A 5,840-nucleotide genomic window follows, 5' to 3' on the forward strand; every position below is an offset into this window, starting at 1 on the left:
AAACAGACGGGTGATGTTAGTTTTCACGCAGCCCGATGCAGGCAACATGTTATTGTATCATGTAAATAGTGTAGACATGAAGGAGCTACTCTACAATGTTTTTCCACATTCAGTCCTTGCAACCCACGGGGCGTCTCACAGTTCCATCCCCTGTGGTCGGGACCAGCCCCATTTTGGGCGCTCAGTTAGCCACGTGCGGTGGTGTCTGCGGCCTGGGACGGCACTGCCTAGGGGGTAGTTGTGTGACCAAAGCTCCTCGTCGGTTTTACTCCCTGGTGCTGCGTGTGCAGACGTGAGGCTGGGCTGCAGAGGGTCCACGACGGAGCACGTGCCTATTACACAGAAGGGCTATTCCCCCACCGCCCAGAAAGTCCTGCTCCTCTCTACATAATTAGGAAGAAGTCCTAGTGGCTCGGTGTTTCTCCTCTGTAACCTTGCTATGCCTGAGACCTAACTGTTCAGTAGGGTTTAGGACGTTCACTTGGTGATCCGGGTGTTTACTGGAGGACTCTTGGAGAGAATGGTCTTGGGGTTTGTAACTGCTGAATTTACCCAGCGTGGTTATGATGGTCAGCATTTCAGCACACTTGATGCAAGTAGTGTTTTCCATTTTTTCTTGAATTCTAATGAACCTACAGTGTGGTATCAGTTTCAAGTAGACAGCATACCGTTTCAACAATTGCACACGTGACTCTGTGCTCGTCACCATCACTGTGGTCACCGTGTGTCACCATACAGAGTCCTTAGGGTATCACGGACCGTATTCCCTGTACTGTGCTTTTCATCCCCGAGACGGCCTTATTTGATACCTGGATGCTGATGCCTCCTACTCACCATCATCTCTTTTGCCAACCGCCCCTACTCTCCTCTCCTCTGGCCACTACCAGTTTGTGCTCTGAGTTGAACGGACTCTTGATGCAAAGACTAGTTAACCTTGCTTGCAGTGAGTGTCGTTGTCATTTGCTGCTTTGCAGGATCACCTTCTACAGAAAATGGAAGCACTGAGGGCCATATTAAAGCGGGCAAGATCGAGAGGCTCTTCGCTTCACCACAGGTATGACATTTCCCGCTTCACAGATCTGTTTGAGACGCGGCTGGGGGCGGCTTCCCTCTGTCACCAGTATGACCTGAACCAGCTCATGGTTCCCAAGTAGAACCGTGGGTGTGCTATGGTATGACCCGCACCGGATCAGAGTTACACACAATAACCCTGAGTGTGTTGTAGTCTGACGCGATCCATTTTCCAGGTACCAGCTAACTGATGATGGGGCGGGGCTGGGGGGGGGACACTGCCCTTCACCGTGCCTAACATGAACCACCTCACAAACACATACGTTAGCACCTGCTGTGTATCTTCCAGAGGAATCCTTTGGCCGAATGGGCAGAGGGACTGGATGTAGCTCAGGGAGCCGGTAGCTTAGTAGGTGGCAAGAGGGAGAAGTAAAACCTCATTCCAGAGGTTAGGTTTGGAATCTCAGGAGACCGGGAGGCATGACAGAGCTCACAGCCATGGGAGGAGGAGTAGAAGTTAGGAAAAGTTCTGTTCGTGTTTGGGTGGGTTTATTTGCGGCCTCCCTCCCCCGAGTGTGGCAGTGATGGTGTGGGGCTAGGAGGGGTCCAGCCTGCCAGGTTCGGCCCAGCATCCCTGGAAGCTATGGTCCCTTCCGCAATGCCAGTGGGGTCACCATGGGAGTGCACACGTGGCCGTGGTTGTGAAGGTCACCTTGACGTCGGTGGGGTTAGCGCAGTGCTCGCAGTTTCTTATATTTTTGAAAAGACTGGAGAATGACAGGTAATCGCCGCAACTCTGTTGGGACGTTGGTGAGTCGCCTGTGAGGGAGTGGGTCAGCCGGCTTGTGAGCTGCGTCCTGCAGACAGTAAATGTCAGGAAGTTATTCAAAGGTTTGCTTGCTTCTTTGTAGGAAATATGTACCATGTGAGAGTCATTCTGGTGTGACAGTGCCTCGAGGAGCTGACTGGGCCCCCTTAGGTGCAGGAAGCAGGCTCTTGCTCCAAAGGCAGGCCCACTCAGGCCTCACTGGGGACTGTGCGGCTTCCGACGGGGGCTCTCGGGAGAGTCGAGGGTGTGCTGTGGCTGTCTGTGTTGAGCCTGCTTGTAGGAGAGAGAAGTCAGGGCAGGTAGAGTCCCAAGCGGCCCTCCCTGTCCACGGAACTACTGGTGGCACAGCGAATGTGTGTCCGGAGAGAGAAGCACACAGGAAGATCCGGGCACAGAGCAGCCTCTTGGTTGGCTGACGGAGATCCTCGCCAGCAAGACACCAGTGTGCTGAGTGTCACCATTCCAGGGCTTGATGACGGGTATGTGTGAGGAGGCCAAGGGAGCAAACAGTGGATGCGGTGCAGGCCACTCGAGTGCATGTTGGAGTTCTCAAGGGAAGGGGCTGTGCAGGCCCCTGGAGGGTGGCACCCTGGGGCAGTTGCCATAAGAGGGACGTCCACGCCCGTCACCCGCCTGAGGTGAGCTGGCCAAGGAGAAGGATAGAGAGGATCCCAGTGCTCCCGTGGTTGCAGAGGCATTGTCCGTGGTCACAGGTGGCCTTGTGGTCAGAAGACACCGGGCAGGAGACCGGCTGAGGAACAGGGTCTGTTTGAAGCCGTCTCACAAAGTGATCTCTCGTGTGGTGGCAGAAGCGAGGCTGGTGGGAGCTGTGTCGCCGTGAGCGGCCGGGGGCCGGGGGGACGAGACTGAGAAGGCGGCAGGCAGGCTGGACAGCTGAGCCCTCCTGGCACGACCTCACAGCCACGTCTTCCGTTTGTGTCCTCCTCTAGCAAGATGACATGGTCTGGGTTACAGAGGAAAAGAAAGGTGACGGACCAACTTGCACACGCAGGCGGGGCAGATGGGAGAGAGCTCTGGGATAGGACTGGACGCAGGGTGGTGGGGTCGGGAGCCAGGGAGCCTGAGATAGGGTGTCAGAGTCAGGGGACACACGCGAACCTCGGTGGAGCCACGAACCATGCCAGGTCCCATGCGGGGCGGCGTGTGTGGCTCTCCCCGATTGGCGATGTGTCGTGGCCCCACAGCGGTGAAGCTAGACCACCTGAGCTCAGGTGAGCAGTTGTTCTGGGAATGGGGGGACCAGAGGAGGGGAAGATGGTTGTGGCCAGCGGCCAGTTCCGACTTGGCTGTCTTAGAAACAAGCAGTACCCTGAGGCAGCACGTGCCAATGACGTTTCTTGAAAGGCCTCAGAGAAGAGCTTGAAGCACCACAGAGGAGACGCCCTGTCGTGGTGGCTCTGTCTCCAGGCCACAAGGGGTGACGCCAGGGGCCCCCTCTTTAGCTGATGTGAATCAGATGGGCGTGTTCTGTCTCCCGAGACCATAAGGATTTGTGAAATGGAAGGCAGCCTCTCTTCTTTTCCAGAGAGCGAGGAGCCCCTGGACTCCCGTGCAGGGTTCAAGTGTGGAGGGTGAGCCCTTGGCTGAGGCCGGGCACGTGGGCTGGCGGGTGCTCCTTCGCAGCTGCTGACCGCTTCGTGCCCAGATCCTTTGCTGAGGGGAGCAGCTGACAGCCCAATTAAGTGACTCCACCCTAGGGTCTCGGGGCTCCATGGAACTTTTCTGGAGACTTCTGTGGCCAAGGGGGACATTTGTCTGTTAGTCTAACTGCACAGAGGCCAGAGACGCTTTTGCCTTGGAAACACCGGGCGCATTGCCACCTCCTGTGTACGGGAGCTGCGAGGTGTGGTTCCCGAGGATCCTGCCGCGGATGCCCCTGGGGCGCCCGATAGTGGCTGGTGGAGGAAAACCTGGGGTCACCTGGCATCACAGCAAGGGCCTTGGCACATGTGGGCCGGTGGCAGGTGAAGGCCAGAGGGACGTACAGGAGTGCTTTCCGGTCAGTTGGGCAGGAGGTGGTGCAGACACGCAGGATGACAGCTTGACCGGGGGCAGGCGCTGCTCCACCTCGGGGACGTCTGGGCCGCGGGGATGCGTTGCACCTGCTGGGCCCGGGAGACCCTGTCTCCACAGGGCCCGGCTAGCGGGCTTGCACTGGAGCCAGGGGCAAGGATGCCTTCCTTGGAGACCTTTTCCTGTGACCTCATGTTCCCAATTGATGGGTTCTGGCCTGGCTGACAAAGTCCACTTTTCTCTAGATAACAACCTTGGTGTGTGTGTGCGCGTGTTTGTTTGATTGTTCTCCTCCATATTTCAGGCGGACGCACGTCAGCAGCATCCCAGCTTCCAGGTTCCGTCTGGCGGACAGCCCCACGGATGCCAGCAGCACCAGCAGCAGCGCGGTGTTGCGGCGCCACCGGAAAGGCCGTGTGGCCCGTCTGCGACATGAGCCTTCCAAGGCAAGGACCTCCATCCTCTGGGGGCTCTCGTGGGACCCACCTGCCTGCTCCAATGTCACCTGCCTTTTCCTCTGTCTGTGAGGCTCTTCTGGAACTAAGGGACTGATAGGCTGCTTTCTCTTTTCCCCTTCCCCCATTCTTCTTTTGCTGCCTTAGAATTTACTTTTGAGAGCTTTTGTTCTTTCTTTGTATAAAGTAGCAATGTGGATGAAGATAGGACCTAGTGTTAAGCACAGCACAATGCAAATGAGTAAGGGTTTGAAATGCTAATGAAGGTTAAATGAACACGTGTCTTCATCGAACTTAAACAACAGAGAATTCACCTTTGGAGTTTAAGTACTTTTGTCCTTTGTCTCTTCAGCCGCCTATATTTTTAGATATTTGTGTAAGTTTTGAGCACCTGTAGTCATGGAACAAGTTTGGTGCAGATATCGTCCCAGAGCTAGGGTGCAGCATGACTGAAAAACCCAGATGAGGGGCGCCGGGTGGCTCAGTCGGTCAAGGGTCTGACTGCTGATTTCTGCGCATGTCACGATCTATGGTTTGGTGAGATCGAGACCCGCAGCCCCGCAGCCCCGCAGCCCCGCACGGGGCTCTGCGCTGACCGCGCCTGGAGCCTGCTTGGGATTCTCTCTCTCTCCCTCTCTCTGCTCCTCCCCCACTTGAAATAAAACAAAGAAGACAATAAATAGATAAAAAGTCAGAGGAGAGGCCTGCACCCCTATGTGTGCACAGTGTAGTGAGGGGAGACCAGCAGCGAATGGGAAGTAAAAGGTGAGATGTGTGTTAGTTATCTATTTCTGTTTGACAGATGATTGACAAAAGTCCCTAGATGGGCACCTGTGGATAGCCCCAGAGTCCAAGGGTGGCTCTCTGGGCAATTCCCAGTGTGGCAGTGGAGAGAGAGAGACAGATCTGGCAGAGAGCAAGCGGTCACAAGGTGGAAGGAGCTCAGTGAGCCAGGTGCTCAGGGAAAGGGAGACCGGTGGCCTGGTCGTGCTGGGTGGGGCCAGGCAAGGTGGAGGCCGAGGACCACGGTGGTCTGGTCCAGGAGCCCTTGCGCTAAAGCCCGCTCGCCCGAGTTCCAGAGTCTGTGTAGACACAGTAGGGGCAGATTTCTGGAGGACTTGAACTCTGGTTGGGAGCAGAGACGCAGTGCTAGCTGGAAGGAGACACAGGGCAAAAGTTCTGTGGTTTGTGTTTTGTCATTTTGCTGTTTTGCCCTGGCGCGTCTGTGGTCACTCGTGGCTGGCTCGTGTTGTTTCTCCTGTATCTTCATTTGTCATTAGAGAGTGGGGTTTTGCCCCAATAGTCATAAATTGTCGTTAGCGTATCGCTGTATAGTACAGGTGGATACGGGTACGATCTAGATCATAATTTGTAAACGAAGTGTTTCTTCCAAAGAGATAAGGCACTGAGCATAGATGAACGGAAGCTCGATGCAGACAGCACGCTTTGCGGTGCCGACACTCGCGTTCAGGACTCCAAATCTCACGGGCTTACTGAGCACAAGTACTGCC

The 5,840-nt window shown here is 55.6% G+C and overlaps 1 long non-coding RNA gene across 1 annotated transcript; it reads left to right on the plus strand.

Moving 5' to 3' along the window:
* Positions 1 to 980: 980 nt before the first annotated feature.
* Positions 981 to 4,656, plus strand: LOC147575932 (uncharacterized). The gene is made up of 2 exons (XR_015241609.1): positions 981 to 1,054; positions 4,179 to 4,656. It is a non-coding gene; the product is annotated as an uncharacterized LOC147575932 (long non-coding RNA).
* Positions 4,657 to 5,840: the final 1,184 nt, after the last annotated feature.

The sequence above is a fragment of the Puma concolor genome, chromosome D2 (genome assembly GCF_028749965.1).
Source record: "Puma concolor isolate L17-30 chromosome D2, mPumCon1.1.hap2, whole genome shotgun sequence".
Classification (NCBI taxonomy): domain Eukaryota; kingdom Metazoa; phylum Chordata; class Mammalia; order Carnivora; family Felidae; genus Puma; species Puma concolor.